General features: G+C 46.3%; 1 protein-coding gene and 1 long non-coding RNA gene across 4 annotated transcripts in view; one reads left to right on the top strand and one right to left on the bottom strand.

Annotated features, from left to right (window-relative positions):
• LOC129384951 (uncharacterized) overlaps positions 1-27,414 on the top strand; it is a 134,929-nt gene that overhangs the window by 57,164 nt on the left and 50,351 nt on the right. The gene's annotated exons all lie outside the window — the stretch shown is intronic.
• LOC129384952 (uncharacterized) lies at positions 20,530-21,893 on the bottom strand. Its single transcript, XR_008612503.2, has 2 exons — positions 21,480-21,893; positions 20,530-21,134 (listed from the first exon to the last, which is right to left on the bottom strand). It is a non-coding gene; the product is annotated as an uncharacterized lncRNA (long non-coding RNA).

Here is a 27,414-nt window from a genome sequence, read left to right as displayed (position 1 = left end):
TACAATAGCATTGCACAAGCATAAAAAGACATGCATGTCGTTTGCTTCACATTTTCCTACTTTAATGGAAATATACTAGTACACACAGATGCGTAGTGAGGAGCAGGGATGTGCGAATAGTACTTTTTTCTAAACTGAATCGAATAAGAATAGCATAGCTTTCCTGTCAAATAATAATAATGTTAGTTAATACCGAATCAACTACAAATGGAATATTTTAAATTATATTTGCACTAGTATCATAAATTAGTTCAATGAGTAACTGTCCAAAACAGCTAATCAGTGGTGCTGGCTCCGCTGGGGAGGTATTCTGTAAGTGTCCACCTAGTGGACAAGTCCACTGTTGACGTTCTGGTTGACTGGGCTGGGTTGCGCATCCACGGCAGTGTAGGGGCCACAGCCAATCAGCTGAAAGATGAATCTAAACATGAATAGCTGAAACATTAAGTGCAATGTCAGCTGCTGCCAAGATATCTCCAACTCAATGTGCTATGCGTCTACAGCCAATTTTGTACAGCGATGTTGTGACTCAAGTTGCCGAGCCAAGCATGAAAGTTTGGTAATCAGTCAAGGGCTTAAAGCCTGTGTCTCTGCAGCACTAATGTCTGTGTTAGCTTCAATGTTCAGGTGCTTAGCTGAACTAGTTTCCACACCCATCATATACGAGGTGCACAAAGGCTGGCGGCCATCCTGAGTACTAGACATTTCCCAGTCAAGCATATTTACGGGCATTAACCTGTTATCAAGAACAGATGATAAGCAAAATTTTTTATGTGATCCTTGTAATGCTTTTTGTGGGCATACCGCATGCAGCATATTGTAGATTCTAGTGTTACTTTGTTGATGTGCACATCTTTTGTGTGACATAGAAAACCCTAATAGTATCTTGTGGTGAGTTGGCACGCACTGCAGACGTGCTTTATAACCTGGCTTTTCGTAGGTGTTGGTGGCATATCATTGGTGCTTCTCGTAGGCAGCAAGGACAGGTCACTGGTACTCTTCTTAGGCAGCAGTGACAGTTCATCTGTGCTTCTTGTAGGGAGGACAGGTCGTTGGTGCGTCGTATGTTGCTGTTCTCAACTGTTTCACCAAGAGCTGTGGCACATAAGTCTGCATTTGCTGTAAGCAACGATGTAGCTTATTCTAAATATATGTGCTGATTTTAGACTTCTTGAGCAAAATGTGACGATGCATGTTAAAAAGATGGAGAGACAGTGCCAGTTTACTGAATAATAAAAAGAAATGTCACTAAAGAGCCAGGTACAGCCAGATTTAGTTAACTCTTTCAGGGTTGATTTTTTTTCACGATACGCGACTGCCCAGGTCGATTTTTTTTTTTATTGCAGATTCCAATTCTTCTGAGGGACCTATTTCGAAAAACAATTACCGTAATTTTTCTAGGGTGACCTTAAAGTGAAAAAAAAAAAAATATTTTGCGTTGGTTTATATTTACTCTCTATTCATGAATAACAACAATAAAAAAAGGAAATCAACTTATAAGAATTAAAAATTGGATGCATTGTTATAGTTCAAGGCTTAGAATATGCACACACGAGAATATTTTGCAAGTCTTAAATGTTCCTGCTCTTGCACTAATATTTACATACAGCCGTCAGCACACTTAACACGAACGCTCCGCAGCGTGGCCTGTACCAGCTTAGCCTGACGCCAGTGCTGCGAAGTGTAGTGCTCTGTTATCTCAGTATGTTTGCGGTGGCTTACGACAGCTAGAGCGCGGCTCGATTTGACTGCTCGTCTTGTCTTTCGCTTGTGCCTGACCGGCGGGGACAGTGTGCGCACTTGACATGTCCGTTTCGCTCGTGGCTGTGGTCACACGCGCGTCCAGAAAACATGTTGCGGTTTGCTTATCTCGGCAAACCGCAAACTGTTCGTGGCGTTTGTAAAGGTTGAAAAATAAATAAATCTGCAAATCCGTTGGCACAGTTGTTCATGTTCTTCATTTCGTATATTCTCTGACAGCGTGCATAGGAGTGCTCTCGCAGGTTAGTGTCTGGCTTCCTGCTTAGTCCACGCTGCACTGGAGATCCAGTGTCGGGGCGTAAGAGCTGTGCATGTCCTGGGCAAGAAAGACGCATAGATGCGATGCAAACTAAGCTTTTAATGTCTAGTTGTTAACCAAAAGTGCTAAGTGGCATCTTGTCGGATAAAAAACTGGCTTTTTAGGTAACTACAAAGACTCTGGCCATAGATGCAATGTATCGAAAGGTAGCATCTTATAGCTTATGAGTGCACATAAGGTAACTCGACGACTCCGTCGCATCTTGGTGACTTAAAGGGACCCTGAAACGCTTTTGACGATTTTCTACAAACGTGCTGAGTCGTTAGAGTAGGTCCTTCTGATCATTAATTGACACATCTAAGTGTTATGCGTAAAGCGTGTAATTTATTATAAGGTTTTAAAAATGCACATCGCTGCCTATCGCAGCACACTGCTCGGCGGAATTTTAAGCCGCCCCTACCCATATGACAAAGATCACCTATATGACGTCAATGGGGCGAGCTATCCGATTGACTGACCAGGGCGCATGACCGATAATTTTTCCAACTTTATGGTAAACAAATGATCTTCGTAATAGTTGGAATGTTAGTTTATTTGTTTTTATAAAAAGAAAGTAACATAAAGAGAATGCACAAGAACAATTTTTCAGTACACTTAAGCACTTCCGGCACACAGCAAGTGTCTTCTGCTTGTGTTACAACGTACTCCATTTTGACGAGAGCTCCGTGGTCAGATTCGGTCTCAGTCTTTTCGCGAGCACTATGATTCGACTTTGTTGCCTTTTGGACTGCAAACGTAGCGACTGGCAATATGTCAAGCTTCGACATCGTGTCCCTCTGCAAGGCAGCATACGAGCGAACTGGTTGCTGCGCATCGGACTGCCACTATCCAATCGGCACCAGGATTTGCGCATTTGTGGCCGTCACTTTACACCGGAAGATTACTAATGCAATAGCGTTTCGCGAGTCCGGTATTAGGGCAAACGCAAGCGCAAGAAGACAAGGTCTGGCCGCTTGACTGTACCATAGCAGGATGAGCCATGAGATGAGCAGAAGGGCAAATGTGAATGGTCTGCACGGTGCAGCCACCTACCTGGTGGCACAGAGCTCAACCATACACGGTAGTAGCAACGAAGTGTATTCTTCTTTGCTGCTGGTGTGTATTTTTCGCAGGAGTGTAATCATCAACACGTTGTTTTTATAAATGTTGAAAATGAGCATTTCGATGTGCGCTGTCAGAGAATGTACGAAATGAAGAACATGAAAAACTAAAACAAACATAAAAAGTGCAAAGTAACTTGTCAGTGTTCAAACATACCGCTCAAATTTGCAATTTAACATAAAGAGAAGGAGAGGAATCGATGATAATGTGGTGTGACGGCAAATATAAGGTGGGCGGGAAAAAGGATAACACGAAAAAAAAAAGAAAAATATTGGCTGGCATTATACATGTGGCAAAACTGCACACAAGAACTATAATGTATACCAATCTCAATGACAACAGTAAAAAGAAAAACTACTACCAAAGATAGACTGCCAAATAGGCGGATTCTAGGCACAGGAACAGTTGGCAGGGTTTAAAAGGCGCACAATGGTAGGGCATGGTAAAAACGCAGGAACTAATTGCGTGCACAGTAAAAACATTTATCAATATAATAAATGCAGTCGCACACACAGTGGGACACTAAAAAAAAGAAAGAAAACACGTACAGTGGTACAAAAAATGACGAATGTCTTTGGTCTTAAAGCTGTCAAAATAACAAATAAATAAATACGTGGGTGGTATACAGAACATAGCAGCGGAAGTAAAACAAAATTGGAAAACTAGTGGCAAGATTTTATTGCAAAAAGAAAGAATGCAGAAGTTGACGGAAACTATCGTGGTCTGGTGCGGATGCGATGTTGTCTGGAAGACCATTCCACAAACGTATGGCGCGAGAAAGAGCAGATGAGTTGAAGGCGTGAGTTGACCCATATAATCGTGCGAGGGGCTTGCGATCTTCCACTCCCTATATGAGGTCTTTGTGGAGTCTCGGTTAAAGGTTACATAAAATTTTATAGGTTACAATATAGAAGTTAAATGCCAGCAGCAAATCAAAGTAACTAATAAACAGCTGTCGTCGCATCAAAAGGGCAGACAATGTAACCGTTATTTTATTTGTTACTCATGTTTATAGGTAAAGTTGTAGGTTACTGAGGTTAGACCGTTCGTTGACTTTCACTTCGTTGCCTGATGCCATTGCCGAGCCCTGCTTGAAGTCAGCTCCTCTCTCGAAGGTTCTCGTTGCCTTGCCGCTCGGGTCCCTTCTCCAGACTTTGGCCGTTGGAGATCACCAGAGGCTCTACCAATTTTCTTCCAATTTGAGACTTTGCAAGAAGGTGGTGCCTTCCTTTATTTCTTCAGCTTGTCTCACTCACTCCAACCAGGGACCTTCAATACTTTTCTTCTAGTCATGCAACTCCCGCCAAAGTTTCATATGGGGTCAAAATCTGCCACCAGAGGCGCCGCCATGAGTAGAACGGGCTGGGAGAGATGAAACAGATTGTCTGTAAAGTCAGTTTGGAACATGCGCATTTCATTTGAGCTTTCAGGCAGCCGAATCACATGGTCCGTCACACGGCAAGCCTTCACGTCCTCCAACTGTGTTGTATCGGCGGCTAGGCGCGCCGCTCTCCGAGCTGCATCACTCTGCCATCTCTGTTCGATACACCGAGCACGTTCTTCTGTCCCCGCAGCTCATTGCCGCCTACTGGTTTCATTCTGTCGTTGATCCACGGCCCTGGCACGAGATGCCGAACTAGACGACGAACCATCCTCATCTGAATCCACTCGCCTGGCCACTTCGTACTTACGACGCTTCTCTAGGCATGCTGCTCGTTCTTCCTCCATCTCCTCGCTTGCTGTCTCCTCTTGGTTTTGTTCCAACGACGAAGACTGGCTTCTTTCAGTCTCTCCGACTCGCTTTCCATATCTGCCGACGAATCCCACCGAGCCGCCCCTTCTATATATACGATGCAACGGCGGCTTCTCCTTAGTTGTTGCAACGCGGTTTCACCGGCTCCTACTATGACGTCATGCCAGATGGCGCGGCGAGCGGCGCTGCCAGCTGCGGCAGTTGCTAGGCAATGGCTCAGCTCGTGATGTGGCCACCGGCCACAGCGAAACGGCGAGAATACGGCCAGTGTAGCTCTCGCTACAAAAGTTTACATGGTTAGCAGTAGGTTGTTTATGCTGAAATAGATCTTGCATTTTCAAGAGGCTGGACCATCTCCTTCAACAGAGGCTCGCTGTGGAGACCAGATCAAGTTGTTCACTGATAGTAAGCAATAAATGAACAAAAACTGGTGAACATGCCTTGCAATGCCGAAAAATATCTGAAAAAGCAAAAAGTGCAAATCAAAAGCCTGCGAATAGCAAAAACTTTTAAATTTACTTCCAGGTGGTCTTGTCCAAAGTGTCCAACTAGAACATAGCGAAAACCAGACTTCAGTAACATTTCAAAAAGCGTCACCATGCTATGAAGGTATTTTCAGTGCACTGCCTGTGGGCTTGCTCAAATAGAAGACCTTTTGTTGTGGCTGACAATACATGCAAGTGTGCCACCTGTCAAGGCATCCAATGTTCTGCTCAAGTATCTGGAATATTTAAAAATCGTGGTTTAATTGAAGCTTCAAAGGAGGCTACACTAGCATTAAAATTTTAGTACTCGCCGCATTGTGTTGCGCTTCCTTATACAGCACATCTCGTGGCCTTTGCGAATTTAGGCAGTTGAAGAGACCATTCAGTCGTCTTGTCATATCTGAGATTGCTTTGGAGCCGGGAAGCTTCGTGAATTCTTTTTCTACCATAATAAAAGCGCATCGCTGAAGCGGTGCTTTCATTGAAGGGGTTGAAAATCTTAAGTTATGTGACAGTGTGTTCTTTTATCATGAAAGAGTACATTTTTACACATTTAATAATTCATGACACATGCTATAGCAACTATAATTTTTTTACCGCAATAGTTCTGTGGAAGCCTGCAAGGTGGAGAGATGTAATTAATTAAGCAAAAAATGAGATATCCACCCAAACATAGGAAATTGCTACGAAGGAAACCCATACGGGTTCTTCAAAAGAAAAGCCTCGCAGTTGATGAAAAACTCATCCTGGTCCAGGACTAGAACGCAGGGCCACCGCCTTTCCGAGGCAGCTGCTCTACCATCTGAGCTAACGAGGCGGCTAGCAGATGGCAGGGCAAGGTCAAATCTGTCAACAACTCAAAGCAAAGGCAAGAGTTTGACGTAATAGCTCTACAGAAGCCTGCAAGGTGGAGAGAAGTAATAAAGGGAAAATTAGACATCCACCCAAATGTAGCAAATTGCTACAAGCTTTGTAACGACATTGCAACACGTGTGTGGACGTAGTCCGACCTCGTTTTATTGCAGTTGAGCAAGAGAAGTGGATGTGTAAATGCTGGTATTTGCCATATTTTGGTCATGTGAGGTTAACCAAAGAATTGCGATAAAAAAATTAGTCTGGAATAAAACTTTAAGTGACTAAAATGTTAATGAACAATCACCCAGCCCTAAACAGTACCATTGACAAGAAGGCAGTGATGGTCAGATCCTCTCTTGGTACTTTGAGACATTACACTCAGTATAACAGAAATGATGACTTCCATTCAGTGTAATTTTACATGCTATTGGTTTCTACTGTTCATGGCAGATTCATGAAAAACTGAGATGAGTTTGGGTCCAGTAACTATGCAATCACCCTTTGAGTCACTTAGATGCCCCCTGAATGTATGCTGGGGACTGGACAGTGCTGAACCAAATTTCTGCAAGCTCTCCAACAAACACATTCAAGAACTGCATGCTCATAGTTGGGTGACACGCTCCACAGCAAGTCAAATTTTTTGAAGGTGTACAAGAGTCCTGTGCCTCTCGACACCATGTGAGGTTTCACTTGTCAACCGAGCCTAGCACAACTCCATCTTCACTTGAATTCTAATGTGCCCAGCAGTCTTGACTTTCCAAAACCGAGTATTTCATTGACCTCAAAATAGCAAAACGCTCAACCTATAATCAGAGTGCAGTCCACCCAGGCCTGAGCATAAATTTCGTTTCAGTATATAGCAGTAATACAACACAGCTAAAAGTAACAGTGAAGTGACATATCTGTATGTTAAATGCCATGCTTGCTAGCCTTGTACGCGCAACCATGGACCATGTCCACAGTCATTGCCTCCCAATTTTGTATTGCCATTTGCCGTATATTTCTGCTCATGTATAAACTTTGCTGACTGTAGCAAGTATGTGACGCCCCCTCAGGCATAACCTTGGTTCGCCCGCCAAGCTCAGTGGCCTGCTAAAGCTCGGCAGGCAACATTGGTCACCGCACCACAATAAACACCGACGAGCACGGTTGCTCGCCGGTCAGTCATCGTTCAGCACCACCACGCTGCGGAGTGCCCGTCTATCGGAGCAGCGCCTCCTATTTTTTCAATGCTCGTCAGAAAGGGTACTGAACAAAGGGAGCGTGCGGGACGCCGCGTTTCGCACGCTGGCAGCAGTGCGGCGTTGCTGGCTGACGCTATCGTGAGTACAGGCAAGCGCAGGCCAGGTATGGTAGGCCTGGCGAGGCCGTGCTTTTTCGCTTGCGCTTGTACGATGATGGTCTATGCTATCGAAAACGCACTTCTGAGTTTGTCGAAAACGCAGACGGATCATTCTTGCTGCAACGGCGGCTCAGTGGTTATGGCAACCGAATAAGCGAATTTTGGTTGCGGTGGCCGCATCTTGATCGCATCGCGAAATACGAGAAGCACTCGTGCACTGTGCGATATCAGTGCACGTTAGATTACCCCAAGCAGTTGAAATTTAACCGGAGCCCTTTACTACGGGCCTGCTTTCATCCCATCTCTCAAATCCTTTCCTCAAACGGCGCGGTTCTGGTGTCCATCGTTAGCTGCCGATACAGTTTCTGCACCTGGTCCTTGCCTGGTAAGCACTGTATTGGTATTAACTATTTTTATATCAAGCAAGAAAGCAGCTTTTATGACCTGAGGACGCCCGTTTCATTTGCTTGCTGTACAGTTTTAACCTCTGAAGAAATGCTTCCTAATAAGCATTTTTTTGAGGCAACCCCATTTAGTTCCCAAAAAGTACCCTTAGTTTTCTTATGACTTCTTTAATCCAATTATAAGCAGAAGACTTAAATGCGAGGACAAAGGGGGAATAGCATACATTTTTTCCACAGTGGATCAATCACAGAACAAGGACAAACACGTTAGAAGTGCTGCAATTTTAGCACTTTACGTGACAGTGGTTTTTTAGCATACATTTTCATCGCAGAGTTCTTATCTGTAACGTTCATGGCATGGTTGCTGAGCAATGGTTTAATAAACTTGCGGCACAGAACTTCCAGGAACTGCTTCCTGTGACTCGCATCTTGATTTCTGCACTGCAAGATTGGAGCATCCATCAAAATGGCAACAGCATGCTCCACACTGGCTTCTAGAGGTTTTTCAATGGCTTTCCTGTAGTACAACACAATGTCCACAAACCTCTGGAGACTGATCAACACTGTGATTAGTTCTCTTGTGGGATACTTCTGTCCGCCCCTGTCCTAATAAGCTATAAGCCCATCTACAGGAGCATTTCCTTTTGGCTTTTCGACTGTATCAATGCAGTCCTGGCAGCTCACCTTCTCTGCTACGACACGGGCTATATATCCTCCAATCAGGGCTATGCTGGCAATCTCTGGGTTGGGAAGCCACTGGTTCGGCCAGGTGCATACTTCTCGCTACCGATTTTCTACTGTTAACGGAAAAAATGGCTTCTCGAGGCGGCTGACGTTCTGGGTGCTCGGGCCCTGGACTGCCGTGGCAGCGCAAAATGATGCCGATGCATTGACATTGCTTCTGAGTGACGAAGAAACAATACCAGTCTTTAGCATTTTTTCAACGCCACAGAGCACACTTCTCATGTCCATCACGTCGTTGCATCCAGCTGTTCTGCGTAGAAAACCGAAGAATGCCTCAATGGGGTCACTAGAGAATTTTCTTGTGAGGACGAAAATGAATTTTTTTTCATTCAAAAGAAACCTAATGCACACGACATTAGAGAGTGTCGTAAGCACAAGTGCACTGTAGGTTTCCTTGCTCAAAAAATTGTCGGGATGACTATCACCTTTTAGTCTCTTGAGATATGCTAGGAAGGTTTCTTCAAGCCACTGCAACCTTGAATCATTCGGATCACTGAAGTGCCTAGTGTCTGGGTCATTCTTGTGGATGTGCTGCTGTGTGTTGCTCACATCCATAAAAACAAACCATCTATGCACTGCTATCATGAATTCTACAGTAGGGCCCACTGTGGCAAACTCGGCGACACACGTGTGTCCAGCCTGGTCTTTCATATACTGCAGTGCAGCTGTGACAGGGGGCGAGAAAATCTGCACAGCATGTCTGACACTCATCTTCTCCAGATTAGTAGGGTAAAGGTGTTTACGTGTCAGGAACCTCACTGGTTTCGCCGTGGATCCTTTCTGCATGTTATAGAGCTCCTTCAAAGGGGCTGAAGAAATCTCCTTTTTTCCGCCTATGCATTTTGCGGGAAACTGGGATCGTATATATTTCAGAATATCGCACTGGTCGAATGCCAAGAAGAGGCGTCTTGATGGGTCAGATGGATGTCGGGCTGATATCTGTGCCTGCCCTTTGCACAAAATGTCCATTGCTGAAACATTGGTTTTATGGTTGTCGGCCACAAGACGGACAATCTCAAATCCTAATTCTTCTGTTTTCTTCACAACATGTGCAATCGTCTCAGCGAGGTCGGATCCTGAGCAGCATCTTGTGAAGAAATAGCCTACTGGTATGTTAAAATGACCAGCTAGGCCACAAAGGAGGAAACAAAGGAGTGAGTTTGCAAGGTGGTCGTTTTTGTTACTTGGCGTCAAGTGTGCTAAATCAGAGCTCGTGCTGACGTCACCAATAAATGCATCGCGCTGCTTGTTGTACTCCAGCTTCTGCCTTATGTGCATTTCATCCACAATCAAGCTGCACACTTTCGACTGATCTGCAGGTAAGTTTTCAAGCTCTGTTCTAAGTCTTAAACGCACTAGTGGACTGAAGCCCACCTCCCCAATTGACGTGCCTATGTATTTGTGCAGTGTATTCCTGCATGGCAAGCGCAGAAGCCCTTCGGAGCGGATGTATTCGTAGGCTTTAGTGGATAAGCTCCTCAGAACAACACAGCATCTGACAGTCGTTTCGCCCCATGTTGCTCTCTTCTTGCTGTAATTCTTGACTTGATCTAAAATAAATGCAGCTTTCACTTTTTTCTGCTCAGCATCGGCAGCAACAACCAGAAAAGCACTCACGCTTGAATTATTCTTCAGTTCGCGCAGTTCCTCCTTATATTTGTCGACTGTCTGCCTCAGTCTCGCAATCTGGAGCCGTAGGTCGCGCTCCTTTTGTCTACACCTCCTGTGGTGGACAAAACTGCTGGAGCTCGTTCTGACAGAGTCTGTCTGAGTTCCAAACGTTCGCCTTGCGAACGCAGATAGCCGTACACGAGCCGGTGCGGTGTGCTCCTCGTTGATGCTGGAATCAAGTGGCGGATGAGCCGAGGACGATGGGGCTGGGGCCGTACTGTCGCACAGTAGCGCGTTGCTTGGCTCCACGACAGCTGCTGAGGCGTCCTCGGGCTCCGCAGTACTGTCAACAGGTCCTAAGGTGCTCACGTCGGCTGAAAGTGCTGCTTTGATTCGCTTCTTGGCACAGCATCCGCTTGTGCCTAGCTTGGGGGTGACGTCTTGGGGTGACGTCTTAGCTTGGGGGTGGGCTAGTCTTGGGGGTGACGGTTGCAGCCTGGAAGAGCATAAAAGGGGAAGAAGGCAGCGAATTTTCATCTTCGCAGTTCCTAAATCGGCCGCTATGCTGCTTGGAAGGCCCGCTGGTCGATGCTCACGTGATCACCTTCAAATTGATTGCGACTGTACAACACAAGCCCGCAGCCAGGGTAGCCGTCGCAAGGGTACGCGGCGGAGGCATGCGGCAGCAAGCTCAAGTTCTTCCTCGGCCAGGCTTCACGTCGTGGCCGAGGACCCGCCGATTTTCGACATGTGGCACACAGGCTTTGTAACGTCGTCTGTGCCGCCATACATGATGACCGTCGAAATCGCGGGCACCCCATTTCCATGGAGCTGGACACAGGGGCCAACGTGTCTGTAATGGCCGGGAAGCTCTTCAAGCGCACCTTCCCCGGCGTGTCCGTCGAGGCTTCGGGCGTGATGCTGCGCAGCTCCTCCAGGCAACTCTCCTAGGTCCAGGGTCAGGCACAGGTCAGCGTTCGTTTTGGTGACAGGGAGGCAACCCTCCCCCTTTACTTAATGAAGGGGTAGTCGCCGACTCTGCTGGGCCGAAACTGGATTCATGTACTGGACATTCGTCTGCCAGAGTACCCGGAAGCCAGCCTGCAGGTGGTGCAGAGCTGCCAAATTTGCCAGGAGCATCAGTGAGCCTCGCGTAATGTGGAAAGCACCCCCTGGCCGTTCCCACAGAGACCCTGGTTTCGCCTACATGTGGATTTCGGGGGCTTTGGCGGTGGTGGCGGAGCAGCCTGCCTGCGCTTGGAGGACCTGCAGAGCCAGCTCGAGGAACAGCAGGAGCTGGCATCGGCATGGCTGCTGGAGCTGGAGTAGCTTCAGCTTGACCACAAGGAGGCCCTGAAGGCGGTGGAGCAGCTGCAGATAGAGCTGTGGTCGCTGCCCGAGAGCCTGGTGGTGAGCACGGCCGAGTACAAGTGCCTGCAGAGCCAGTTCTGCGTGCTCTACAACGAGAGCATGCAACTCAAAACTCAGCTGGACGAGTGTCGCTCCTTGCTGTCGACAGCCAAAAACTCACGCCTTCGCCACATTGAGCAGATGGAAAGCGAGGAGCTGGTTGCCCAGAAGAAGCTTCGCTCGGAGGTCATCCGCCTCGAGGACAACATTGCGCAGATTCGTCGAGAGTACGAGAATCTACGCATTGAGTTTGAGGCGCCGTCGGTGTCCAGCAAGCAGGCTCAGCCAATCAACCGTGAGATGCGGCACATTATAACGAGCCTGCAGAGCCACAACAGGCAGCTCAAGAGCGAGGTCTCCCGCAGCAAGCGCAAGCTGCGCGAGGCTCAATCAGGGACGCAGAAGCTGAAGCAGAAGCTGGCTGCTGACCAAGGGTGCTGTCCCAGGCCTTTGCCAGAGTCGGGAGCTCCAGTTTTTGCCAGGAACTTCCGTCCTGGCCCACCCTGGTCTGCGGGACAGGTGGTGTCTCTTGCCAGCGTCTCATCGCTGCTCATGCGCATGCCAGACGGGGCCATGTGGCACAGACACGTCGACCATGTCAGGCCTCGCCTCGGGACCTGACCAGCACCCTCAACTGCCACGTCTGAGTTCCAGCCCAGAGGAGGACTAGCGGCAGCACCAGTCGCATCCAGCGGAGTACCACCCACCTCGGAGGCGGCAACCGTAGCCAGTATGCAGGGTCTGAAGACGATATATCGAAAACTGTTTAATCTTTCTAGAATTTTCTGGACGAAGAAAGTTTTTTTGCTGGCTCAATCTGGTATGTTCTTCCCAGTTTATCTTCTTGTGAGATTATAATTATCACAATCGAAAATATGAGCGAGGCTCTGCAGTTTGTTCTGCAAGAGCCTGTGCAGTCATTTTCACCACAATAAACAACGGACCTAGCTAATTTAGAAAAGAGGAAATACTTCAGGCTCTCAATAATAACTGTGCCACACCTAAGTGCAGAAATGTTCTTCGTTGTGTTGTCTCTTAAGCCACCTCATTTCTAAATGATAAACAAAGCACTAAGCGACAAGACATCTGTAAATGGTTGAGCAGCCCTGCCTCTGGGCAGTTGCACTCTGTAAACTTCATGTTAGACTTGGTGCCCATCTGTAGATATTTGTTGCTCACATTTGCATAAAGATTGCAACATTCTGAGACTTGATGTCTGGAAAGATGCTTTTATTCTTTGCAGAGTGCCTCTTTATTTTTATTTTTCACTGCTTTTTTAAGTGACAGTTAACTACTTATGAAAATTACTCACTCTTGCAAGGACAGGCTGTATATATATAACCATAGCAGCTTGGGAAGCTCTCTGTCAAGTGTCTCAGCATGGTCAATTGAAGACTGCTTTTGGGCATAGTCACTTGGTCAGAAGCTCTCTGCATATAAGATAAAATCATTCAAGTCATGCTTTATAGTCAAAAGACAGTGGGAAGCATATGAGTTCGCAGCTGGTTCATAATGCAATCTAGTATACTGTACTGCAGTATTCTGAAGTTACTGAAACAGGCGTTCTATTTTTTTAATTTGGCATACCTTGGATTGTTCTTTAATTTTGTGAGAGTGAACACATCTTAAACCTTGCAGTATTCGGAATAAACAAAATATTGGCCTTTGCCTTTGCAAGAATGAAAATGGGTAATACCGTCATTGTGGTGCCCGCAATGAGTCTTATCGTGGTTGCATGAGAATATATTTTTTTTTTACTCTCTCCTAAACAAAACAGGTTTTTAAAGAATCACCTGTGTCTGAGCATATTAAATGAAATGGCAAGGCACTGTAACACCACATCCGTTATGCAAAAGAAGAGTAGTTCTGAAGTGTCCCTAACACAATGATTAGGTGTTTGCATTTCAATCAAGTTTTGCGGATGCCTCGCTCAAACAAGTGCATCTGCACCAGATGCACTCATTCAGCAAATGTGCGCAGGCCCACGGAAATCCCCAGTGCACTTCCAGATGTGCCGGGAAGAAATGCTGCGTCCTTTGAGGGCCTATCCCCAACATGTGCAACGCCAATACATTAGCACTGAAGTCCCCCTGCTCTAGTCGCTATCATCCTTGAACACAGCACCAACTCTTCCCAGCTAGTTCGAAGTATTCCACTGCTCAATGGGTGACCCCTGCTTTCCCGGGAAAAAGTGTTTTCCTTCATGTAATTAGTGTGGCTTTCGCTTCCAAGGTTGCTGGTTGAAATAAACATGCTTTTAGACTACTGCAGACATCACCGTGTTACCTACACGTTTACTGTATATGCCTTCGGGAAGTACGGGTGTAAAATTTACATTTCGTGTTTTATGATATATGCTTTTAGGACAAAACAAAAATATCTTTTGCTTCTTTAGTATTTTCAACAACTTTATCATTTCACTGTTATTGCATTATTTGCCAGAATTTATTTGTTTATTATTTATTAAATTCTTTTTATTACTTCGGCTGCAGTATTTTTCAAAGTCAAAGGTTGGCAAGTCTGCAGTATTTTTCAAAGTCAAAGGTTGGCAAGTCTGTAAACACGGTGAATCAACCAGAGGCCCTCTTGCCCTGAATCTTTGTGCAGGAAAATGGTGTTCCTCAGGCACGCACACTGCTTGTACTATTAAAATGCGCTCTGATGATGTATAGGTTTTTTTGGCGCTAGGGCCAGGGATGGCCAAAGAACGTCAAGATATGGTGCGTTAAAGCCGATGATGCACTGAAAACTGTCAGAGGTATTGTGGTTGTACAGAGGCCTTAAATGTTTCCTTAAGGTGCATAAAATATACAAGTATTAAAATAATGTCAAGCACAAGCGACATAAATGATAGACATAAAATGTATTCTTAAATGAAAAAAAAGAAACACAAAAAATATGTCTAGATTTCACTAGCACCAGCGCCTCACTAAGCCTCACAACGGTCTGCATCATCATCATGCAGCCGCTCCGTCTTTGAGACTCTGGCATCCTGCATTATGTTGCGGAGATCCTGCTTGCTGAAAGGGTAATGCGGTGGAACGTCTCATCCACGTTGGACCGCACATTATCCAGTATTGCATCCATGGACACGCCTTCTCGCAGCTTGTCTTGAGAGAGTAAAGAGAAAGTGTATATTAGTTGAAGCATAAGTAAAGATTACTGAGCACGCAAGGAAGTGAAATGGGCACTGATGAACATTTTAAATATCATTATTTAGGACTCCTTTAATTGAATAATGAGTTACATGGACTTACAAAAACCTTTTGCAATGGTGTGTGTTAAATAGTTGAAGCTGTCGCAATTTTTGTTCTCTTTAGGTCAGCTCTTTGCAAGAACATGGTGCTATGCAGCCTTCAGCTGCTGAAGAGGCAAGATTACATTTCTGAATTACACTACACGATTACATTACATTTGAAGAGGCAAGATTACATATTTAAGTGTTTCAATGTTTGGCGTCATTGATAAACCGTCATAGGGATTATCTGCACCAATGTTATCAGGTATGTAAGTGAAGAAATTTATTGTGTGCACCAAGTTTACAGCTAGGCTGCCAATTTCATTCTTCACTGTTGGTAACCTTGTTCGAACAAAAGACATTACTGAACCATTGCAAAAGCATTGCACGAGACTGGACATGTGAAGATTGTGGTTCAGATCCTACCCAGGGCAAAAATGTCTTCCACTTTTATTTCCTTTGCTAAATATTGTTATTATTTACAATTTCTATTCTTCAGTTAGAACTTCATTTTCCAATTACATTCCATAGCATAAGTTATTGCCACTTCCATAGTGGCCTGCCACCATAGAAGGGCAAAACAGAGTCGGCAATCGAAAACATGTGCAGCATTTCCAGATTAACACAAATATAAACATCACTGTTACTGACTGCATTGATGCACATAATTTCGTTAATGTCAATATAAAAATTGTAAATTAAAGCTTTCAGCAATTATTTATATAGTTTATTTATCAGTCATTCATTCATATTTACAAGGAGCAGACTCACCTGTGAACGTATGCTTTGAAGGCTATGCAGTCATGTGGGTTTTTGAGTTAAAGGTATTATTTCAGTCAAGTAGAGTACTGACTGGACACTTGAAGCTGTTTTACAAGTTCATGTCTAAGCCTAATTATTGTTATCGTTACAATCATGTTTCATTCACGTAGCTGATTCATGAGCATTCAAAATATTTAGGTACCATATTTTCCAAACCATAGGTGCCACCATTTTAATTTTCGTCCAAGCGTCTTATAAAACAGTGCAACTTATATATGCAAGACCAACATGAGACATTCTTTTTCTCCAGCAATGTACTTGCAGTTTATTTTGTCTGCTGGAATGTGCAGCTCATAAAAATTTTTTTTACTGAAGTTTAGTGCCCTGAAATGGGTAAGTACGACATTTTAGGATAAGTGTATAAACATACACAATCGCATTTCACAATGCTGACCCAAGTTAAAATAGATGCATCTTATACAATGAGTTATACACACATTTTTTTTCTTTGAAAGTTGTGAAAAGAGGGGGGAAAGGGGGTGACCTGTACAACAGTTCAAATTATAGTCCAGAAAATATGGCACATGGTTTGTGAGCCCTGCATATAGTAATGTACAACTTGAGCTGATGAAGGTTTCACACGGAAAGCACATCTGCTGTGGATGACCTACAGTAGTGGCGAGAGGTCGCAGTTTCATCGATGTCTGTAATAGTTGCACTTCAATTTAGGCAAAATGGCAGACATAATTATGTACAATGCACCTTAAGTAATGCCAAGTGGAAATTATTCCAGCTTACTGCTATTTTGAGACATTGAATCCAACTAGGATCATAAGCCATACCAATCCAGTTAACTGCAAGCCTGAAAAATAAAGCAGGAAGGGAAAAAGCCACAGTCTGCTACAGTGCACCAGGAGGCACTACACCTTCCTGCTTGGTACATGAAGTGATGCAAACAAGTATAAACAATAACTAAAGTCGTTGCCTGCAATAAGAATAACCATATAGGTAAAATAAAGGCCACTGGCTGTGCCAAGGTAGTGGTTACCACTGTGAAATCGGAGAACGGTTTCCTTTTTTCTCTCTCTGTTTGAACCCTTCAGGCATTGATACAATGTAGCAAAATGATAAACATGTTTATGATGTCATTAACTATAATGCCCTGCAGTCAGTAAAGGTGGCCTCGAATTATGTGGACATTATGAATTTCAAATGCACTAACATGTGCTCCAAGTTCATTGCATGGTCTGGCATGAGTATTGCCTTGTATTTGTGATGTTGAAAACTCAACAACCACTCTTTATGTATTATAAAGCAGAGCAAAAGCGGTTTCTTACCAGCAATAGCAGCTCTTTCCGACTTGGACATAAAAACACGACCCAGTTCAATGTCGTGGCCTCTGTGCTTGGATTGGAAAACCACATTCACACCTGTGTTGTCTTCAGTCACAGCCATTGCCACAAAACATCTTTTTCCACACTTAACACTTGAAGGCCGCTTCAGCTTTTGTTTACTTGTAGCTGTGGAAAAAGATAACCGGGTGGTTTATTCTAACTTAAGCACTGGACTTCCAACACATGCTTAGTGGTGGTTCTACTGTGCCATTTACACCATTTAGCTACAATTCAACTTGCCTGAAACCTGGCTACGCAAACTGTGCAAAGGTGCGGTATTTTCACGCTTTCAGGGCAACGCAGCGTTTTCAGCAGGGGTATGAGAAAACTTAAATATAGGAACCAAATAGTGAGCGTGCAAGTAATTCAGTTTGAGATGGATCATCTACTAGACTTTTCAAATATTTAGTAATATTTGCAGTAATGCAATGAATTGTCCGAGGTCAATGCATTGCATGCAGCATTTCAAGGGCACTTGGTTTGTCTTGGAACAAGAACACATATAAAACAAATCTAGGTTTTTACACACCAGTACCACAATCTGATTATCAGGCATGCCTCTCCCAGTAAAAGCTTCGTCCTGGCTGTCAGCACTGATCGAAGCAATTACTATATGCAATGCTAACAGGGTATGGTGACAAAAGCAGCATTTATAGCAAGCACAATGACATGCGCTAAGATAAGACCCATTGACCACTGGAAGGCACACAGTTTGCATTGCATACATGTGTTCTTGCACATGGTTCAGAACTGTATGACAATTTGTAATCTTTTAAGTACAGGAACTAACTTCTGTGCAGGCTTGTGGTAGTTGCTGACTTGTGAAAAGAGGGGGAGGTTACTTGTGCCAGGTTCAAATTATTGTCCAGAAAATGTCGTATATGGTTTGTGAGCCCTGCATATAGTAGAATAATATACAAGTTAAAGTGATGAAAGCTTCACATGGAAAGCACATCTGCTGTGGATCTTGCGGACTCATACAGCAGTGCTTCATCAGTTACCAAAAACCCGTACGAATGATCTCAGAACCAATCGCCAATTAGCCAATCGTACCAATATATTAACGCCAAGCTTTCTGCGACGGCTTGCAGCCCATATCACAATCACCAAAAGCTAATTTCATGGCACACTACCCTGACCATTGGCCCTAATCAGCACTGCTTCATGAGGTCGGTTGGGTATCAGCAACTAAAGCTACAGTTAGCTGATGAATTGACTCATATCTATTTTCAGAGGCCAGCAAACCACCTCACAACAAAATTGAGTGCATGGAATGGTAGCAATGTTGTTCTTGTCCACCACTGCCATCTTTGCGTCCATATGTGCTATGGCACCTCCTTCTGGACGCCGTTCTGTTGGATCTGGAGGACGATCCCAATTGCTGTCCTCCAGATATTGGACCTTGCCGTTGGGAGCGGGAGTTGGCCGAGGTTGAGGAGGACTTTGAGATGAAAACTGGAGGTTTATTCACATTATTTACAGTGAGAGTACAAAGAAATTAACAGTCTTAAAGTCATCACGGGCCAGCAGCACCTCGGACGCTGCGGCCCGTGGCAAGAAGCTCGAAAGAGATGAATGAAGGAATGCTCTCTTGCTGCTTCCGGTCTCTGGCTTTTAAGCCCTTCGGTGTCTCAAAGACACGTCACGTTCGGCCAATCGGCGAGCCCGCTCAGGTGACGCCAGTTTCGGCCAATCGGCGAGCCGCTCAGATGTCGTCATTTTCGGCCAATGGTAGGTGCCCGTGCGATTGTGTCACACCCGGCGCCGAGGGTTGCTCCTTGGGCCCCAATTGTCCGAGTGCTTACTTCTCTCTGCAGTATTGCCTTGCTGACTTGCAAGCGCCGTCACAATAGGCGGAAGGGGGCGACGTTTCAGTGCTACAAAGCAGCTTTGCTCGGGCCCTGCATTACCTGGAACCGTGCCAGGCTCCCGCTACACTTTCGGGAAGAGTCAAGGAGCGAATAGCTCCACCTGCGGTGCACGAATTGGGAGACGCCAACTCGTTTGCACGTGCCGCACCTCGGGAATGGGGTAGATGTGCTTCTGCGCTCCTTAATTAGCTGTGGCGCGATTTGGTGTGGTGTGGTGAACTCGAAGGAGGCTCAGGAAAAGGTCCCATATCTAACAGCTCCTCCTCGCCCCGGAAGTTCGGAATGGCCGGTGAAATCAATTCGCTGGCCATGAGGAATGCTGAAAGAACCTGCAGGGTACTGGCGTTGAGCCTCGTTTGACGAACTTTGGGATCCTGGGCCCTGGAGAATGTACGTCAAACAAACAAAACAACACAACGCTACACCACGTGTAAGCGCAGGCTCTTCACCCCGGACTCGCCAGGCTATTGCTGAGTCAAAATGAACCCTGATCTTTTATTTCCCCAATTTTGACAAAGCAGTTCCAACCACCTTTCCAAACCGCTATCCATTTCTCCCCGAATGCCGACAAGGCCAGAGTGACGTTGCAAAACACAGGGTCGTTGTTGTTGCAAACAAATAATGAAAACAGCCGAACATACCTAAGTGGCCTAATTTCGCGAACAGCCTGTTCTCACCCTAGCGCAGTGGCGTACTTATCTCATGTACAGCCGCCCTGATTTTTAATAATATAGCGCGAGCATCGACTGAACTGCTGGTGAGCGCCTTATAACGGCGATAAGCATGCAACAAGGCGAGAGTTCGCGCACGAGCAGGAAGAAAGGGCGTCGTCTGCTACGCTGTTCCGATCATGAGGACACACTCCCTGCCACAATACCATTTCGCAAAAACACGCCAGGCAGTAGAGCACATGCGCATGAATAAAATGCGACAGTGAGACGTGATGCCGTCTCTTTTTTGCTAATACGTCGGCCGTGCTGGCGAAGCAGATTGAAGATAAGAGAAAATAAAAAGAAGGAAACGCAGCAACAGATGGAAACGATTGCCTGGATCACGATAAAAGACGCACCGACCAGCTGTTTAATCGGTATTTCAGTGTCTAGAGGGTATAAAAATTGCACCGCAGCTTTCAAACGTGCCCTTCCGCGGAGAGTGCCTCCTTGCGAGTTATAATTTTTCGGTTTTTGTGGCTCTGGACCAAGGCCCACTTATGCTGTCTTTTTTTGTCTTAATTCAGTAAAGTTTACTGACTCACTCCTGAACTACTTGGAGAGCAAAGACACGGAGCCACGAATGGTTGCGCTTTCCTTTTTGTTTTCTGCAAGAAGATTGCCGTTTCCTGCATGCGTCACCTGAGCTGGAAATCGTAGTCGTCAGATTAGGAGCGATGAGTGCATTGAGAAGCGTGGTGTGTATAGGAAAGTTTTTTTTTTTTTTTTTTTGAGGAGAGGAGGGGGTAGTAAGGCATAGTTGCATGTATCCGCGGAAGTTATAACTTTTATTTGCATGGTGCATTTTAGAACTGAAACAAGGCCTTGACTCAAGGTTTTCACACATCAGACTTAGAAGTTAATAACGCTGAAATTCTCCTCCAGACTGAGCAACACCCGCGATGCGCCTGGGCAGGGAGTCGAAGAGTGCGGGCACAAGGTTCATGTTATCCTTGAGGGCATCCCATTCACTCTTCACGGCTTCCCATAAGTCGTCTGGCGATGCATCGTGCAGACTCATTTTTGACAAGTTGGACTTGAGGATACCCCACACATTTTCAATTATATTGAGGTCCGCTCCCTGGGGGAGGCCAAGACAACGTCATGATGCCTAGTTGTTCCAGAAGTTCTTTCACGGCGCGTGCAGTATGAACCGGTGACAGGTCATGCTGTAGGTAGAAGCAACCATCCGTGAAAGGGCCGTCCAGAAGATGGGGAAGAAGCTCCTCATTAATAATCTCCAGGTATGCTTCTGCACAGAAACGGCCCGATATACGACGGAGTGGGCCAAGACCGTCCTTAGTTATTACTCCCCAAATGTTTACACTCGTCCTGCCACTAGACTTGACCTTCTGAACATAGTGTGGATCAAACCTGCAACAGAGGAAGAAAATTTTATAAACAACATAAATTGTGTGAATGGCACTTAGACAAGATTAAACGACACCTAAAAAAATATTACGGCAAAAATACACCCGCTCTTTACATGGAAGTATAATCCATCCACAATCTCAGCAAACATTTTTCAAATTTAACCAAGTATAAGTAATTCTATTAAGGAACAATTTTACCTGCCTGTGCTGCATCATCTATTTCTTGAACAGTGACAGCTGAAATTGATAATCACATGTCACCCCGCGAAGCAAATGCCATATACTTTCGCAGATGTAAGCCAAACATAGCCAAATAAAAAAAAATGAACAATGCTAAATCACCTACCTCATTAGGTCTGGCCGGTAAACTTTCTGTTGCTGGTTCCATTTCGTGCAAACCGTGGACTCGTCTGTGAAGACAACATTTGCCCAGTCCTATGATCCAGTCAATGATTCAGTCCCAGTCAATATGATCGCGTGCAAACTGTAGCCTTTTCTCCTTGTTAGTCGCCGAAAGCTTTGGCTTCTGGGCCGCAACTCGATTGCGAAGACCTGCTTCTCGAAGTCGGACACGCACCAAATTGTCACTCACGTCCACTCCAGCAACCTGCTTCAATTCGCCAGCAGTCATGAAGGGCGCTACACAAGCCGCAGCAACAATGGCATGGTCCTCTTCTTCGGTTGTCTTACGCTTCAAATGTCGAGGCGCGTCACAAATGCGCCCTTCGTCACGATAAGCCTGAACTATCCTACTTACGGTAGCCTGAGTGACTCCAACGCCCTTAGCGATTTCTTTCTGAGACTTGTCGCAAAGCGACAAGTCTATGACGCGGTGGCGTTGTTCCATTGGCACGCGTGGAGGCATTTTCCGCCGAAGAGAGCGTTTGAAAGCTGAGATGCCTTTTTATACTCTCGAGACACTGCAAAGCTGATTAAACAGCTGGTCAGTGCGTCTTTTATCGTGATCCAGGCAATCGTTTCCATCTGTTGCTGCGTTTCCTTCTTTTTATTTTCTCTTATCTTCAATCTGCTTCGCCAGCGCGGCCGACGTATTAGCAAAAAAGAGACAGCATCACGTCTCACTGTCGCATTTTATTCATGCGCATGTGCTCTACTGCCTGGCGTGTTTTTGCGAAATGGTATTGTGGCAGGGAGTGTGTCCTCATGATCGGAACAGCGTAGCAGACGACGCCCTTTCTTCCTGCTCGTGCGCGAACTCTCGCCTTGTTGCACGCTTATCGCCGTTATAAGGCGCTCACCAGCAGTTCAGTCGACGCTCGCGCTATATTATTAAAAATCAGGGCGGCTGTACTGTTGCCACTGAACAGTCTGGCCAATTTCACAAGTACGTAATCACAAGTGCGCTAGCCTTGTGGTTACTATTTAGAACGCGTACTTGCGTTGTAGGCAAGCCTTTCATTACGCTTACTCACATTTGTTCCTTTAGTCCACACAGGGCACGTAACTTAATAGAACAATTAAACTTGCGTAACTCACGCACACCGCAGTACCCTTAAAAAAGAATGCGTCTGCCAATAACTCGTTCCACGCACGCTCACTAGAGAAGTCAGAATATGGCTGCCCTCAACACACGAGCAACCCAGTCGTTAACAATCTGCTTCCCTCCGTCCGCACAGGACACACGCTAAAGGAACTAAGAACGCTTCTCAGTGCAAATCATGCACTCACAGAAAATGTATGCGCTTAACCTTAGAAAATAAAAAAACACAAAAAAAGAAGGTTAACTAATACACATGCGCGTTCGATAGACCTCTCAATGATAACCTTGACACTCAGGTTACTCACACACAAAAAAAAAACCTATCTACTCATTAATTAACACCTCGCGAGACTAAATGTTTACCTAAAACTTATCTTTCAACTTTTCGGACCTTCTCAAACCAAACATACTCATACTTTTGAGCCGTACTTGAGGTGGTCACGGTTCGAAAGCTACACTGGCTATCCAGGAACAACAAAAGGGCTGACTCACTATCAGCTCCTCCAAGACGTTACAGTCTCCTGCCAATTTGCGTCCTGGCACCCCTCTTTCATCACGAACTCGATTGACCGCGTCACTACTCCCCATCACCTCGTTTCATCTTGCCACCTTGCGCTCCCTCACCCTACACGCTGAACTTCGAAAAGAATGACGGAACGACGAGGAATTTAACTGCCCCGTGCCCTTTGTCCGCGTCCGTGCAGAACATGCTTCTCGGTCTCTATTTGACCGGTGGCTCGAATATCTTGGATGCGTCAACATCGTCAACGACGACCGCACCCTTCTTTTCTTCGTGCCCGTCGCCGTTTTTGGCTTCGCTACATTAGCCACCGCATTCCTATCTTTACGGCGCTTCTTTCTGCGGCGCTTTCTCTTGGAGTTCCCTTTTATGCTGCCCTCTGGTGCCTCGTGCTGGCCGGTACACATCTTGTCGGCCCGGATCGGTCTCTTACCCGCACAGTCTGAGTGATTTTCATTTAAATCTACTCTCTCTTGGCTATCTAGACTGGCGGAGAGCTGCACCGATCCCTGAACAATGCAGTTGTCTTTTCTTGAGCTACGTAGCTCGCAATCCTGAGAGCTGCCCTCAACTGCATCGTCCAGCTGGCACTGCACTTTGGCACGCAGATCCGACTCGACAGTTATCTCGACATAGGTGCTCGCGTCTGTCGGGTCAGCGGCACTCTGTACTTCGTTAACTAACTCGTTAACATTACCTGCGACGCACACGCACGGTGACTGTGCCAATTCATTCACAGCTGGCCTAGCTGTCTCTACAGTGCTCTGTTGGCACTGCACCTCGTCACTTTCACTACGGCCTTTAACGGCCTCTGTTGCCACTAAGGCATTGTTAGCAGCTAGCCTTTTCCCTTCACCTATCAAGGTGCCGCTAATCTCACAGGCAATACCTCTTTCGTCGGCTTTTGGCGAAAATTCGCTAGATACTTGCTCATTCTTGTGCTCTGTACTGCCTACAGAATTTTCAGACAGGCGTTGTCTTTGTTCCTTTAACTGCTGAAAATATTGTATCTGTTTTTCCAATGCTGCTATCTCTTTCTCGTGCTTTTGCTTATGTTCGTGACTCTCACGCTTACGTTCACGACGCTCACGCTCCCGTGGTTCTTGTATCACCTCCCAAGCAATCTTAATGCTTTCATCATCATTGCCACTATCTGAATCGCCTTTATAATAGCTGGCTTTTTCATCTGTTCGTCCCTCTCAACTCCCAAATCATCGCACACTAATAAGTCTAACCTCATCAACCTTTAAGATCCATGGCAGCTGCCCCGACTGGTGGTTAGAACTGTTTCCTTTAACTAATTTGTGCAAGCACATGCAACAAATTCCCGATTCCTAGAACTATCAAAATAAACACACAACATTTGAAGTCTGGCGAATCAAAAGGAAAAAAAACCACGCGCTCACTTACGGTCGCAGCACCCTGCCATCTGGTTCACTGGTCCGCTGTTCCCGGTTCCTCAGGACTCTCTGGGTCGAAGGCTCGCTCTTCTTTGCTGCTCCTAGATCCTCGGGACTACTTTGGACGAAGGCTCTTTTTCGCTGTTCCGGGTTCCTCCGGACTCTATCGGCCATGGCTAGCAGCTTTCCTGGCATGTGCAGCATACGGAACTGGTATCGCATGGTCTTCAGCCATAGTCTCTGAATACGAGGCGGCAACATGTCCAGTTTCATCTTGCCCAGAAATGAAACGAGTGGCAGGTGGTCACTCTGGACGTCGAAGGTGATGCCACGGACAAACTTGTCAAACCTTAGCCCACGTCGTTGCCAAAGCTTCTTTTTCGGTCTGGCTGTAACACTGCTCGGTCTCGGTCATTGACCTCGAAGTGAACGTGACTGGGCGGCGCTCTCCAGAGGGTTGTGTCTGTAGCAAAACTGCACCGAGTCCGAATGAGCTTGCGTCTGCAGACACCGGAGTGGCGTACGACGGGTAGTACTTGGGCATGCTACTGTCTGACGTCAAGAGTTCCTTGATTTTCTCTAATGCTGCCCTTTGCTCATGCTGCCACACCCAACTTGCAGACTTGTTCAGTAAGGCTCTGATGGGCCCTGTGACGTCTGAAATGTGTGGCAAGAATCTGGCAAGATGATTCACCATTCCGAGCAGTCTTCCAATGCCGATAACGTCCGTTGGAGCTTCCATTGCTTTGACTGCTTAGACCTTGCCCGAATCTGGCCTGATGCCCTGTGCAGAGACGATGACTCCGAGGAAGGAGACCTCGGGTACCCCAAAATGATACTTGTCCTGGTTCAATGTGATACCTGCTTTTGCAAGGCGAGACAGCACCTGGCTAAGTCTTGCATCATGTTCCTGGCAGGTGCGTCCAAAAACCAGAATATCATCTATCATATTGGTGACTCCTTCTTGGCTCTCCAGGATTCTTGCCATCTGTTTTTGGAAATACTCTTGCGTGGAGGTGATGCCAAAGAGGAGCTGGCAGAAGCAGTATCGGCCATATGGGGTGATGAACGTCATAAGCTCTTGGCAATATTTAGAGAGCTTCACCTGGTGGAAGCTTACAGCCCTGCCTAGCTTTAAAGAAACTATTGCATTGCCGAGGAGGCCAAGGACTTGCTCGACAGTTGGTAGAATATGTCATTCCCGGAAGACGACCTTGTTCAGTTGAGTTAAGTTGACGCAGGGCCGGTAGGAACCATCGCCTTTCCGGACCATGACGAGACAGGAGCACCATGGTGTTGGCTTTTCGACCATGCAGATCACACCTGCGGTCTCCGATTTGTCCAGCTCGCGGCAGACGATCTTGAGCAGTGGGATGGGGATCCTGCAAGGGACGCTTATTGGAAAGGTACGGCATCAGGTTTCAACCGGATGTTGTACTCGTCCTTGAGTCCCCATTCCTTTGAAGAGCTCGGTGTGCAGCGTTACTTTTGGAGTCTTGAGTTGATTGAGAAATTGAACTACATGGAGGGCTTTGAGCGCTGGCAGTCCCAGAAGAGGTATAGTGAGAGAGTGGATCATGTAGAGGGGCTGACAGCTTGTTTTTCCTTGCCACTGAAGTCATGCTAGATACAAGTCCAGCACGCGCACTGGCTGTCCTCCCGGGCTGGTGAGCAGAGTGTCGACTTGGTTGAGTTTGGCAGGCAACGTAGGAAGGTCGCTGGGAGCGGCAGATACTTTGGCTCCGGAGTCAACCTTTAACTGCGCTATGTAGTCGTCAACGGTGACGTTGATGAACTTTGTTGTGGCGGGCGTCCCGATGGCGTGCAGGTGAATGGAGCTGAGCTTGTTCTGCTTGAGCTTCCGCGAGCGGCATACTTCAGTAAAGTGGCCTTTCTTTTTGCAGAAGTTGCAGGCGGAGTGTCGGGTCGGGCAGTCCGAACGCTGATGAGGCCCACGGCCGCAGAATTCACGTGAACTGCTCGCGTGAGCACTCTGCTTGCGGCTGTGGCGAATGAGGCTTAGCTCCGGAGCGACGACGAGAAGGGTACTTGTTAGCTTTTGTGGCATCGAGGTTGAGCTCGCGGGAGTTCTCGGCATGGTGCTGGGGCAATGCCTTTTCCCTGTCAGCATCTTCAGATTGACAGGCCTGTCTCCAAGTGTCCTTGAGTGTCAACTTCGCGTTTCGGCACAACTGCTCCGAGTGACGGGAGTCGCGGAGGCCGATGACGAACCGGTGGCGAACGAGCCTTTCCTCGACAGCAGCTGATGCATAGTTACAGCGCTTAACCATCCTGCGAAATTCTGCGTACTACATCTCGACGCTTTCGTCGGGTAGCTGAACATGTCTGTGGAAAAGCGATGACTCCTAAAGCTCATTTGCCGGGTGCTCGAAGTGCTCAGTGAAGCGGGTTGCAATGGCTTGGTATGCAGCAAGCGACTGGGCGTCGAGCGAGAATGTCTCAAGAAGCGGGCGGGCCTCCAGACCCATGCAGTATAGTAGTGAGCGTATCTGCATGTCTTCTGACGCTTGTGTCAGCTTTGTCAATAGCAGACTGAACACTCAACTTTGTACAAATGGCTAGGAAATGCTGGCAAAATATAGCCATCCTTGAAAAGGTGGTACAACTGAATGTTTGATTTTTCAAACTTCATGCGAAGTGTCATGTGACACTTGCAGACACAACATGATACTTTGCTGGCGACACCTCCATTACCTCCGGTTAGTTTCCTGCATTTTTGAAAACTCTTTGCCCACAACAGCACACGGATATGGAGTAAGAACTTGTGCACATTTCCCTTCGACCTCTAAAATGTTATACGAGTAGAACTGACACGTCTTCAAAAGAGTGGCTGTATGCA

The sequence above is a fragment of the Dermacentor andersoni genome, chromosome 4 (assembly GCF_023375885.2).
Source record: "Dermacentor andersoni chromosome 4, qqDerAnde1_hic_scaffold, whole genome shotgun sequence".
NCBI classification, from domain to species: domain Eukaryota; kingdom Metazoa; phylum Arthropoda; class Arachnida; order Ixodida; family Ixodidae; genus Dermacentor; species Dermacentor andersoni.
The sequence above is the reverse complement of the archived record's forward strand: the minus strand, read 5'-3'. Positions and strand labels throughout refer to the sequence as shown.